Here is a 15,103-nt window from a genome sequence, read left to right on the forward strand (position 1 = left end):
ATTGACTGAACTCAGCTGAAATGAACTGAAATGAATATTTTATAAGAGAAGGAAATTAGGAGCTGAACTGAGCTGAGCTTAACTGAACTGAATTTCAACGTATGAGAACAGGCACTAAGAGACTATAAAGCAAAATCTAAGTGCAAAGAGTTGTGATTCTTAAAATATATAAGTACATAATTTTTAAAAATTTATTTAAGTTTTTATTTTTTGGAAAACATACACTTTTAGAATATCTCCAAAGGTGGTGACAAAGGTCTCCAATGGCAATCTTTCACAGTTTAAATTATTAGATTTGAACCCTTTTACCTCCAAAAAAATTAATTTCAAACATTTCATAGTTTTGTTTACATGATAATAATGAAGAGATTGTCTTGGTTTGGTGAACGCAGTTAAGTCACGGGAGAAGGGGAGTAGCAGTTTCCATCTTATTCTCGATGATATTAATCATGTAAGCGGTTTGTTGAATAGTGTGTCTTGGGGTTTTATTCGTAGGGAAGGGAATAGAGTAGCGCATGACCTTGCTCATTGCTTGCCTAGTGTCCCGGGTAGAAGTATTTGGATTGAGGATTTTTGATAAGATTGAAACTCAATCACTTGATTTTATTATTCCAAGACCTCAAATATTTATACAATTACTCTCCTTGAGCCACAAGGAAGAGATTTAGCAAATATAATCATACTAGGAAACTAATTATCCTTTCCTAAGATAAGCTAGAAAATATGGCTAACAAATATATCTTGCCTAACAATAAGATTGTGTAAAGATACTACTATATCTTTTCCTAATACCCCCCCTCAAGTTGGATCACTTGAATCAAAGATGCCCAACTTGCTAAGGAGATAATCAAATTGTTGTTTACCCAAGGCCTTGGTAAAAATGTCCGCAAGTTGCTCATTTGTACGAACATGAATTGGAGTAATTAAACCTTCTTGAATTGCATCTCGAACAAAATGACAATCAACTTCAATGTGTTTTGTTCGTTCATGAAACACCGGGTTTTGAGCTATATGAATTGCCGCTTGACTGTCACAAAATATAGGAATAGCACGAGGATGTTGGACCCCTAGGCTCAATAGTAGGCCCTTTAACCATTTCATTTCCATGGTAATAGCACACATGGATCGGTATTCGGCTTCACCGGAAGAAGTGGCTACGGTGGGCTGCTTCTTGGACTTCCAAGCAATGGGAGAACGACCCAAAAAAACCAGCCAGCCTAATAAGGAGCGACGGGTGAGAGGGCATGCTGCCCAGTCCGAGTCGCACCAACCGTTAAGGGTGAGATCGTTGTCCGTACGCAGCAAGATGCCTTGACCCGGGGTGCTTTTCAAGTAACGCACCACTCGTATAGCAGCCTCCCAATGAGCTTGTTGTGGAGCCTTCATGAATTGGGAGAGCACATGTACAGAGTATGTCAAATCTGGCCGAGTAACGGCCAAGTAAACTAGGCGCCCAACTAGCCTTCTATACGGTTCTGGGTCATCAAGAAGGGGGCTATTATCACGACCCAAGCGATGATTTTGCTCCATGGGTGTTAAAGCCGGTTTGGATCCTAGAAGCCCCGTCTCAGAAATTATATCAAGTGCATATTTACGTTGACATAGGAACAAACCGGTACTACTCCTTGCTACCTCGATGCCAAGAAAGTACTTGAGAACACCCAAGTCCTTCATATGAAAACACGAACTCAAATAATTTTTGAACAATTTTAAAGCTGTAGAATTGTTCCCTGCAACAATTAGATCGTCCACATAAACAAGGACATTAAGTTGAATTGAGCCCTGTGTATAAGTAAATAGTGAGTAGTCCGGGTAAGATTGAACAAAACCATACTTCTTCAAAGCCGTAGTAAGCTTAGCAAACCAACATCGAGGAGCTTGTTTGAGACCATATAAAGACTTCCGAAGACGACAAACAAGACCCGGTTCATCAGTGGTAAAGCCCGGGGGAAGTTTCATGTATACTTCCTCATTCAAGTCACCATGGAGAAACGCATTATGTACATCCATTTGATGTAATTCCCAGTTCTTTGCAGCGGCAATGGAAAGGAATGCACGAACTGTGGTCATCTTGACAACTGGAGGAAACGTCTCATCGTAATCTATGCCTTCGGTTTGATGATTACCAAAGACAACTAATCTCGCCTTTAATCTTTCAATGCTCCTATCAGAGTTGTATTTAATTTTGTACAACCATTGACTTCCAAGTGCCTTCTTCCCGGGAGGTAATTTCTCCAAGGTCCATGTGCCATTATCTTCAAGGGCACGCATTTCTTCCTTCATTGCTTGCTTCCAACCACTATCTTGCATTGCCTCTTTAAATGATCGCGGCTCCTTTCCACCTGTTATTGCTGCAACAAAATTTCGGTGTTTTGCAGAAAACTTATCACAACTAACATAATGTGCTATAGGATACGGCATACCTGAGGGAGGTGGAACGATTGGATTAGGAGGATCTTTTGATGGACTATTTCGAGCCACATTAGTATGAGTAACAAACCCCTTGAATCTTGTCGAAGGAATTTTAATACGATGCCCACGCCCCATTAGATCGGGTGCCGTGGCATCCCCAAGCTCCTCCTCCCTACCTGCTGCCGTAGTAGGGTTTGGCGGTGGCGGCACAGCCACAGGTGGCGGCAGCAGTGGCTACCCATCGTCACCCTCATCAATCGGATAAAAATAATCCGGATTATCACCCAAATTAATAATTGCATTCATACCATCAGTAGTAACATCTATATTTGTGCTTTCGGCATCCAAATAAGGGTAAACATCCTCAAAAAAACGAACATCTCTAGACACAAAAAATTCCTTTTTATCAAGATCAAATAAATACCATCCCTTCTTCCCAAAGGGGTACCCAACAAAGATGCATTTACGACTACGACTTGCAAATTTATCGCCCTTTGCCCGTTGATTATGAGCAAAGCACAATGACCCAAACACACGTAGTTCACTAAAAAGAGGTGGGGAGCCAAACAACATTTCATAGGGTGTTTTATTGTTTAGAAGGACCGAAGGGGTACGATTAATAACATGGGCCGCAGCTAAAGCACACTCCCCCCAAAAATAAATTGGTAACCCCCCTGGAAACGAAGAGCACGAGCAACATTAAGAATGTGTTGATGTTTTCTCTCTATCCTCCCATTTTGTTGTGGGGTTCCTACACAAGAGGTTTGAAATAAAATACCCTGGGCAAGGAAATAATTTTTCAAACAAAAAAACTCGGTACCATTGTCACTGCGTACAATCTTTATTTTCTGTGAGAATTGCCTATCAATCATAGCAATAAACGACATGAATACTCTAAAAACTTCTGTTTTATCAATCAATAAATAAATCCAAACTGCACGAGAGTAATCATCTACCAAAGTTAAAAAATAATGAGCACCACAAGAAGAGGGTTCAGCATATGGTCCCCATAAATCACAATGTACTATCTCAAAAATACGGGAAGCTTTATTTTCACTTAAAGGAAATTTGTCTCTAGTGTGTTTAGAACGATGACACACTTCACAATCTTTATTTAAATGCCCACTAGAACTACTAAGAAAAGGAAGGAGTTTTACAACTTTCTCGGAAGGATGACCCAAACGCCTATGCCATAGCTTCAAAGTGTCTTCAACGGATATAGCCGCTATTGATGCCTCCTCCCGAAGATAATATAGTCCATCCTTTAGATCACCCGTTCCAATCACCTCCCTCGTGCGTTGGTCCTGTATAGTACAAATTGCAGAGTTAGTTATGACTAAACATGGGCACGGGCCGTGCCCGTGCCGCCGCGGGCCGTGCCTGGCCGTGCCGGGGTGGTGCCCGTGTCGTGCCGTGCCGTGCCGGCTCCACGGCGTGCCGTGCCGTGCCGTGCCTGGAATTGGCACACCCCAGCCCACGGCACGGCACGGCCCACGTGCCTAGCGGGCCGTGTCGTGCCGGGCCGCGGGCCAAACCGTGCCGTTTTTAATTTATTTTTTTATTTTTTTTTTTTTAAAAAAAAAAAAAAATTAAATGTTAAAAAAAAACGAATTAAAAACAAAAATGCATATAATAAAAAAAAATACTAGTGCGATAATCCGAAAACACAAAAAATTGAAGAATAACTTATTTTATTATATGACGGTAGCCGACTAGCCGGTACGAATATACGATAATTCAATAATACAAAATTACAAAATAAGTAATGATAATTAAAAATCGTACAATAGTGTATGAATATTGAATAACTTCATTTATTATACGGAATACGAAGTTCGATAATACAAAAAGAATACAATAGTGTATAATGTAAATATGTAATCATGTAATTATTATTGGTCGTCTTCGTCTTCGCCTTCGTCTTCATCTTCGTCTTCGTCTCCTAGAGGTTCAAGTTCATCCGCCAATTGAGTGGATTGAGAACTAAAAGAAGTCGACGTTCCTTCATCGTCGTCGTTTTGTGCATAAGTACGATCTTGAGAACGAGTTTCGGCATCCAACCAATCCTTGAAGCAAACACACATTTCAAGTGTTTCGGGTTTTAGTCTTGTTCTTCTATCGTCTAGAACTCTTCCCGACGCACTAAAAGCTCTTTCGGAAGCAACGGAGGAGACTTGGATAGCAAAAATATCACGAGCCATTGACGACAAAATTGGATGTTTCACGGCTTGTGATTTCCACCAATCGAGGATGTCGAGGCCAAACTTCTCTTCATCGTCCATGCCTTTCATGAAGTCGTAACTTAAGTACATTTGCAACTCCGAAACATCGCTTTGAGTTCTCCTAGATGATGATTCTGTACCTGAATACTTAGATATCAAGTTAGCAGCTTGTGCAAATAAACCTTTGGTCCGTTTACTTACATTTTTGGATGTTTGAGAAGGGGCAAATCGAGACACGGTTCCATATTTACTTTCATAAACATTATATAAATTAAAAAACTCATTTGTCACCTTATTCTTAAAAGTTTCAACATCATCTTCAAAATTCATGTTACTATAATAAATATCAATTAATAAAAAGGTGCCATCATATTTTTGTCTAGGATCTAAAATGGAAGCAAAAATATAAATCATAGGAATATCGGTGTAATATTTACGCCATTTATCCTCCATGGATGGAAGATATCCACGATAAACATGTTGTGATCGGTGTTCCGCAAAAAGTTGTGCAAGTAAACATGCATTGCTAAGAAAAGAATGAGCACAAGGATTATATACAGAAGAAAAACAATGTGTCATACCATATAGTAATTGTAAAAACTGCATATATTTTTCACAATTAGCCCAATCATCTTCAAGTAAAGCATTTTGTGGATATTTCATATTATAAAAAAGTGTTAAATGAACCTTGTACTTGATTGCTCGACTCAACATTTCATAGGTGGAGTTCCACCTAGTTGGACAATCCGGTGCTATTTTTATGGTTTTAATCCGTTGTTGCCTGCAAAAACCTTTCCATTCTTGATATCTCATGTTAGAGCTATTAATAGTGCAAATAGCACTCCGTATTTTGTGATAAAATGGACCAATTGCTTGTGTTCCATCCTTCACACACAAGTTAAGAACATGACAAATGCATCTAACATGAAGTGCATCTCCATCTAATATAACATCGTTCAATTGGGATTTGACCAAATTCGCACTATATGTCATAGAAGTTGCATTATCGAAAGTCATAGACATGATTTTATCCCTAAGACTATATGCATCAATGGCTTCCATTAAATGATGTGAAATGTTAAGACCGTTATGAGGGTATTCAAGCATTTTGAAATGAATGATGCGTTTTTGTAACATCCACTCATTATCTAACCAATGACAAGTAACACATAAATAGTGAAGTCCGTACCCACTATCCCATGCATCGGCGGTTAAAGAAACTCTACTAGGAAGATTAGCTAATTCATTTACTAATCTCAATTTGTACTCTAGATAAGTCTTCATGGCAGCAGATCGGACGGTTTTTCGGGAGATTTTTTTGTGTTTTGGTTGTAGTGCTCGGTTAATATAGTTGTTGAAGGCATCATTTTCGGCGAAAAGAAAAGGTTGTTCTGCATGTACAATCATTCTCCCAAGTTCATCCCTATCTCTCTCGTAATTGTAAATGAAACCTTGTGGATGGAATTGAGAAATTTTAGGTTGGGTTGGATCACTAGATGGTCCACCACATTTTTTTGTATGTCTACTAAGGTGTCCCGTCCCTCCCTTGGTATCGGCCGAGAAAATTTTACCACAAGTCCGACACTTGCATTTTTTTCCATCTTTACTTAATTGATAATGTGCCCAAACTTCACTCTTTCTTTTGGTTTGAGCAAAATCCTCTTCGGTACACCACTCTAATATGTTAGGATTTTGGGTGTTGGGCATGTGAGTGGATGGTTCACTCGACCCGGAAGCTTGTGTTTGGCTACCTTGGGAAGGAGGAGGAGGAGGAGGAGGAAAAGGAAATTCATATTGTTGATATTGGGTTTGTTGAAATTGGGTCCAAGGAGCCATATCATCCATTTGTTCTTGCCCTCCCATGTTTTGGGGATGAAAGAAAGGGGTGGAAGTGTTTGGAAAGGGCATGTTAGAAGAGGGAAAGGGCATGTTAGGGGGGGGCATAGACATTGAAGTGTTTGGGTTTGGTGGTTCCCTACGTGTTGACTTGGCTTTTCTAGAGGAGGAGGAAACGTTCGGGTTTGATGCCATGATTAATTAATGATAATAACACAACTAACAATAACAAAGTAACAATTAACAACAATGAGATCAATGAAAATTAATAAGTAAGTAGTTTTTATATAAAATAAATTTTCAAAAATAATTATAATAATAGTAGATTATCTAAATCAATGAGATCCCAGGTAGGAGAGGTTAGGAGCGACGTTGTCCAGAGCCCAAATCCCGCCTTAGACAGATTTCAACAATCCAAATAACCCACAATTAAAATAGAAAGTAGTTTTTATATAATTAAGTAGTTCCAAGTATACAATAATAATAATAATAATAATAATAATAATAATAATAATAATAATAATAATAATAATAAATTAATAATAATAATAATAATAATAATAATAACAATAATAATAATAATAATAACAATAATAATAACAATAACAATAACAATAACAAATTAAAAAAAGTTGAGTTAGATCTTACAATGACGCTTCAATGCTTTCCCAAATTTATAATTTCTCGAATTTATAATTTCCCAAAATTTTAATTTCCCGAATGTAAATATAACAATTTTTTTTTTTTTTTTGGTAGTAGACTAATAATATTAAAAATGTAAAATTTATAAGAGAGTAGGAATTTTTTTTTTGTTTTTCACAAAAGAGAGGAAGATTGTATGATTTGTAGGAATTTGAGAATTGAGAATTTGGGAGTAAGAAAATTAGAGAATAAGAGAGAAGAGATGAGTTGATGAATTGTGAAAATTTTGGAGGAAAATATGAGGTATTTATAGGGGATTTGGGTGGGAAATTGGGTGGGATATTGGAGGAAAATATGGCCGTTTATAGCTGTTGGAAAACGGCCATAAACGGCCATATTTCCAACGGCTAGTAAACGGCACGGGCCGTGCCGTGCCGGGCCGTGCCTGGCTTCGTGCCGGGCCGGGCCTGGCCGTGCCACGTGCCGTGCCGGCGGGTCGTGCCACCGTGCCGGCCGTCGTGCCGGGCACCGTGCCGCCCGTCGTGCCACGGGCCGTGCCCGTGCCAGAGCTGGCACTTTTGTTCACGGCACGGCCCACGGCCCACAGGCGTGCCACCGTGCCGTGCCGTGCCGGTGGCCGTGCCCGTGCCGGAGTCGTGCCGGGCCCGTGCCGCCCGCGTGCCGGCACGACCCGTGCCCACCTTTAGTTATGACTTCACAATTAGTAGTAGAGCACAATTGTGAAACCGAAATCAAGTTACAGTTTAATTTTGGAACAAAAAGGACATTATAAAGAGTAATTTTGTCCGTTAATTTTACGACCCCTTCTTTCATGGCAACTACACTTTGGCCATCCGGGAGTCCTACATTGCACAAAGGAACATCATGGACCTCCAATAAACAAGAAATATCGCCGGTTACATGATGGGAGCAACCGGTGTCGATGATCCACCTACCATTCACACGATGGGGTGGTGGGGGTGTATTGTCATCGCCAGGCATGGCGGTAGAAGGTTTTAAAAAAAAATTATTGAAGCAACCCTAGCTCCGATATCATGATAAGATTGAAACTCAATCACTTGATTTTATTATTCCAAGACCTCAAATATTTATACAATTACTCTCCTTGAGCCACAAGGAAGAGATTTAGCAAATATAATCATACTACGAAACTAATTATCCTTTCCTAAGATAAGCTAGAAAATATGGCTAACAAATATATCTTGCCTAACAATAAGATTGTGTAAAGATACTACTATATCTTTTCCTAATAATTTTCCTTCTTGTATTGCTTCGGCCTTGAGCCACGATCTTTCTTTGAATGAGAACTGATTGCCTTTTGAGGCTTTTCTTCAAAAAAAAAATAATGAAGATTTAGTCCATTCTTTTTTTACATCTTTTGCGTATCAACAATCCAAAAATTACCAATTTTAAAAATATACAAAATGAAACTTAAAAGTCTCAGATGGTATAATATTTATTCCCAAATCCCAAACCCAATTCTCAAATCAACTTCCCAAAACTCATTGACCATCAAAACCCCTAACTTAATTAACACTCAATCATATGATCATGATGATGAAGATTTACAGACAAGAATCATCATGCATGGACGATATCGTCGTTACCTAAACAAGGATGATGATCTGAAAGCTTATTAACTAGTCTTCGGTTATTCTCATAATCTCCTCAAAAGACACCCATTTGTGACTGTTGTGCCCATGAACAACCCACATGTGAGCATTCTTCTTGTCCCACACTAATAAAACACTAAACACTAAAAAGGGGGAATGTAGTGGTAATTAATAAATCTCACATTGAAAGAATTCAAGAGTTACCACCACAATATAAGGCTAAGAAGCTACTCCCTTCATTGCCATATCATTTTGAGGTGAAACCTCCTTGGTCCTCTAAAGTGATAGACTTGCATTCTCCCGTGACGGGTGCAGCCCAGCCTCGTATTTAACAGTGACACTCATTTGATGCTTTTATTTATAAGTATTTGTGTTTTACTAACTAAATGTTTAAATTTATGAGAATTATTGTTTTATTATTGTTATAATTTTTTTCTGAGGAGAAAGATAGCTCCATTAATTAAACGTCATATGACATCTACAATAGGTATTCAAGAAAATTGAAATACAATCCAACCAAATGAAATAACATTTTTCGGGGAAAATACTATGATGACGGTGAACCTACTACGAAGTATTATTTTTTACAATTACTTTTGCATGCTCCCGATTTATAATAATTTTATTGTACATCGAAAAATTTGCGGAAAGTGACCCTTTTTTCTTATAAAAGTGACCCTATTTTCTTTATAAAGTGACCCTTTTTTTTTTACAAAAGTAACCCTTTTTTTTCACAAAAGTGTTTTTTTTCTTCACAAAAATGAATTTTTTTTTTACAAATGTGACCATTTTTTCCACAAAAGTCACCCTTTTTTTTCACAAAAGTAACCTTTTTTTTTCATTAAACTGACCCATATTTTACAAAAACGCACTACTGTCCGGCTGTCCGCCAACCTTTAAAAAAAAAAAAATAGGTCACAAAATTCCGAAAAAATACATTCAATTTTTTCGTTTGAACTAGTAGTAGGAGGAGCAATTGTCTCCTTCTTTGAAAGCTGAACATTCGCATCATGCATATTCGAAAACTAAAATCATTACATGAACATACCTTAAAACAACCAAAAACACAAAAAAAAATAGATGAACATACATACCTCAAAATTGGATGTAAAAGAAGAATTAACAAAAGAAATTACAAAATTAAGTTGAAAATCAAGATTAGATAGAAAAACAAGAGTGAAATTGAAGAACCAACAAAAAAAAGCAAGAGGAAAGAAAACGAGAGTTGACAACCAAGGAGATAGAAACTAGAAAGAGGGGTAAAGAAGAGGAGAGAGAAAAAGAAGAGCAGAAAAGAGAAACAAAAAAAAAAAAAAAAAAAAAAAAAAAACAGAAGAGAGAAAACATGAGAGTGGTAACAAATTTTGAATTTCACACGTGTAATTGGGTCATAACCACTGCCATTCAATAACTTATTGTAAACCTGCTTTTTTTTAACTTTTGTGTTATTGTAAGGTAAATAATGTGTCAGAAAATATTAACAAGAATATTTTTGGACACAATTTAAGGAAATAAAATCTTTTTAATTACTTCGTATTAGTGTTCGCCAAGAATTCTAATGTGGATTCCCGCGTAAAAAGATACACCGACCTAAATGAGGTGGAAGATTGCATGGGCTGTATTGTGTAATGATCATCAAAAGCCCAATACTTAATCACATTCTACTAGCTCAATACATTAAGGCTTTAAACAAAAAAGGGTTAGATCAATTTGGTCTCTTAAGGGACTAAACTGACCCCTAAAACCTTAACATATAACAGTAACAACACCTGTTTTGACACGCAAAGCGATAAAAAAAACTAATTAGCTAATCGCCAAAGCAACTACTTAACGTTAGGTTAACGGCAAGGACATGATGTATTTAAAAATTGTAACTAACGGGTATCATGTGTAATATGGAAAAACAGGGCACAACTTGAAAAAGTCACTTAAATAAGGGCACTATATAAAAAAACCAAAAAAAAAAAAGGAATAAGAACTTGATGTAATATTGTAATTAAATTAAAATCAATTAATAAAACATTACATATTATATATTTGAAAATCTAGTAATTTAATTGATGATCTTTATTGAGCATATAACAGCATGCATAATCCCATAATCCAACACCCAAGATCAACACTACCTCCAGAATTATTTAGTGTTCTTCAAAATTTCTGTAATTGATACACCGACCTAATGGGGAACAAGATTGCATGGGTTGTCTTAATTATATAATATATATGTAATGATAATCAAAAGTCCAACACTTAAATCACAATCTAACTAGCCCAAATCATTCAGGCTAAGGGCACGCTTGGATTGGGGGTAATACATACATTAAGGGGTAATAAAAGTCAAACTTGAAAAAAAAAACAAGTAATTAGATGCAGTGTTGTAAAAGACATGATGTTTACAAATGCAATAAGGTAGTTATATCATGAGAAAAAGAGAAAGGTGGAGGAATTATTACTCTCATAATGAGGGTAATAGTTACCCACCCCCCACCCCCCTAATGTAACTATTACCCCCAAAATGAGGGTATTGATTCCTCTTTCTTCACCTCACACCATACCATCACTACATAATCTTCATACAATTACTCCATCACTATCTCCTTCTTCCCTATTTTCACATTCATTTTGCTTGTTTGACTTTTATTACACCCTTAGTGTATTACCCCCAATCCAAGCATATCCTAAATAATTTTTTTTTTTTTAAAAAAAAAAGTAAAAACTTGATGTAATTAAATTAAAATAAATAAATAAATATTACCTCCGTGAAATATTATGTGCAACTTTTGCCAAAAACAGGTGATCGATATTAAGTGCAACTTTTCATATTCTTTCCTATTTTAGTAAAACAAAAAAGCTTACAAAGACCGATATACCCTTACCTAAAAAATCAATTTTGAAGTAGTCCCAATTTCTCTCTCCCTTTTTTAAGTGGGGTGGTTCCATTTTCTCTCTCCCCTTTCTTCAATTACTTCCTATAAGTATTACACTAGCTAATCTTTGACCCTCAAATTTTGTCTTGGTAACCACAACTCCCTACAAAGTTGCACATAACATTTAACGGAGGTAGTAAATAAAATTACTACATTACATAATACCAACTTGAAAATCAAGAAATTTTATTAATGATTGTTATTGAGCATATAACAACTTGCACAATCCCATTATCCAACACGGGGGTGTGGAAGATCAACACTACCCCTAAGATTAACATAGACTAAAACACGGTTGCAACAGAAATCGGTAACTGCAATGGTAGAATCCGTTGCCTTAATCACAACTGTCAATTTAGGATTTTCACTTTCAATTAGGGTCTTGGCTATTGTTCCTTCCTTTCCAAGAAATTTTGGCCACTCGTACTTCTCTGATCCCCTACTCATTCATACATAGTTACATATTTTAACTATTTTTTATGCTTTGGTGCGATGCGGTTTGCTGTTTAACCATTTTTTAATAAAGTTATAATTATTCTTTTTAAAACAAAAGTTATATTTCATTATGTAGTTATTAATTTATAATTCAAATACTACCTCCGTTAACTTTTATTTGCAACTTTGGAATATTTTATATCTCACAAATAATACCCCAAAGTTGCAAATAAAAGTTAACGGGGGTAGTATTAAACTCTTTTTTAACCTTTAACTAATAGTCAAAGATTAGCTCATATTTTTTAGTAATTTTTATATTTTTAAATAAAATATAGTATAAAAACCGCAAATCGCTTTGAAGTGCGGTTTGCGGTGCGGTTTGGTTTAAATATTTTTGGACACCACACCAAACCGCAAACCGCGGTTTGGTCATTTTCAAAAACTGCACCGCAATTTTCAATTGCGGTTTGGTGCGGTCTAAACTACACTGTGTACACCCTAATTATAATATGCTCAATGTACTATTATTAGTATTTAGATAAGTGCACCACTTGTATGGTGGCACGGGCATGTAGTTTAAGTTGAGTTATTTTGAATTTTTGATGTATTAGATGAAATATTCCCCCCGTCCCTTAATACAAAGTCTCTTTTGGTTTTTGCGCGGAAAATTAAGAAAATTGTAAATTCTTTAAATTTAATGATTAAAAGTACATATGTGCATGTGGGGTTAGAGAGAGATACAGAGAAAGAAAAAGTAGTGGAGAATAATTGAAGAGATAGAGAACAGAGAGAAATGTTGGAAATTGATGTTAAAAGTACAAAAAAGTAAAGGGAAAAAAGATGACAACTCACTAAAAAGAGGGTAGCAATGTCTAAAAATATAACCTTTTAATAGATGGAAGCATTGTATTTTGGTTTACCCAAAAAAAAAATGAGGCTTTGTATTGAGGACGGAGGGTGTTGTAAAAGTGGCATGAGGCTCTATGTTATACATTGGCCCAAACCTAGAGTGGAACCACTAGATCAAACAAACCTAACCAATATGCCATATTATGCAATGCCTAAAATAAGGACAATAGTCACAATACAAATAATGAATGGGGGTGGATAGTGGCGATTCCAGTATGGGTTCAGTGGGTTCAGCTGAACCCATACTAAATCCGAAAAAAAAAAACACGAATAGTTTTTTTAAAAAATAATATATTTAAAACATAGGTTAAATATTAAACTATGTGATTATACACGATACACAATGCGTGGACTACTGGTTAGAGCTTTACTATTTAGAAGAGAAGACAAGGGATCGAACCCATTAGCCCAACATCTAGTTTTTCAATTTCTCTTGGAGTTTGTCTTCAATTCAAGCATAGCTTTTAATTTTTTTTATAAAAGTTTTAAATTGTTAATTGAATTCAAAGTTTGTTATATACTTATATCGTTAATTATAGAAGTATTATTAATTGAAGATTTGAAGTTGTGAATGCTTGATTGGAATTGTAAAATTGTAAATTAATAAATGGGTATTTGGGTGAGTAAATGATGTGACTTATGAATTTATGAATTGCGAAACTTTAAAATCAAAATTCGTGAAGTAGAAAGTAAAATGTTAATATGTATATATTTTAGCATTGTATTTTACAAATAAAGATAGATGAAAGGATATGAGTATTTTCGGAAAAAAAATGTGTGTAAAAAATCGCAAATATAGTAAAAATTCGAGTTCAATTGTAATATAGTTTTTTTTTTTTTTTTTTTGTTCTAATATATTGTGCACATCCGAATTAGCAAATGCAAATTTTATTTGATTTAGATTTGATATTCTTGTAATTGTTTGGAGAGTCCGAACCCATAACAAGCAATTCCTGGAATCGCCATTGGGGTGGGAGTATTTAAACTTTGACATGTTATAGGCATCCCTCAATCTTTCTTTTTTTTTTGACAGGAGGCATCCCTCAATCTTAATCACTAGAGCAAGATCTCATTAATAGGATTAGTAACTAGTATGATTTTATTACAAATATGTTTTGTGACAACTGAAGTAGTTATATATGTATATCGTAAACCATGAAATAGTATATAGTTCCCCAGAATCCCCACTATCACGCATTCCTTAAAAAAGTGCAATGAATATATATTTTGAAAATTTCAATCTCGTGATGCCCATTTTTGTTTTTTTTTAAAAAAAAATCGTGATAAAATAATTTATAATCCTAATAGGATTGTAATGGATTAAAAAAATTAATATTAATACATTCCCCAGTAGGCTAGTACAGTAGTAATGTACTCCCACTAATTCCTATAAAGTAAATGAAGAAGTATGAGTATTACAATCCTGTTTAGTTGTTTACAGCTTCATTTTATCAAACAAGGCCTACACGGCTACACTGTGTCACTGTATCATGAATCCACATCAAGCTAGACTAAGTTATACCTTAAAAAAAAAATTAGTGTTTGTTTTTTTAAATATAAAAAAAAGCCAGTTAATGAATGGCTATTGACTCAGGCTGCCGCCATAACGTGGCATGCAATCATCAATTGTTAAGGAAAAAAATTTGGCTTGCTAAATAAATTATGTGGAGTCGGTCTGGAATAAAATTTGGCTTGCTAAATAAATTATGCAATCATCATAACTGTATGAGCATCATATAACACGGAATATTTTGGTCATGTTTGTAAAGTTTTACATTTTAATAATATATTTTGGGTCAATTGATCAGGTTGGTAAAAAAAATCTCTTAGCAATATTTTAGTAAAAAATTATACCGATGACAATTTGGTAGAAAAAGTTAATTATATGAGACAATTTGATAAAAATAATGAATTCATGCAACATTTACTCTAAATATATATATTTTAATTTCCGGACAAACTTTTCAAGAATCCTAATTTAATTTATTTTTGTGTTTTTTAATTCATTTTTTCCATTAAAAATTTTGAATTAATATGTCATCTCCTTTATATTTTGCTAAATCCTAATACCAAATTTATTTTCAAC

This window comes from Chenopodium album, chromosome 22 (assembly GCF_948465745.1).
Source record: "Chenopodium album chromosome 22, dcCheAlbu1.1, whole genome shotgun sequence".
Lineage (NCBI taxonomy): Eukaryota > Viridiplantae > Streptophyta > Magnoliopsida > Caryophyllales > Amaranthaceae > Chenopodium > Chenopodium album.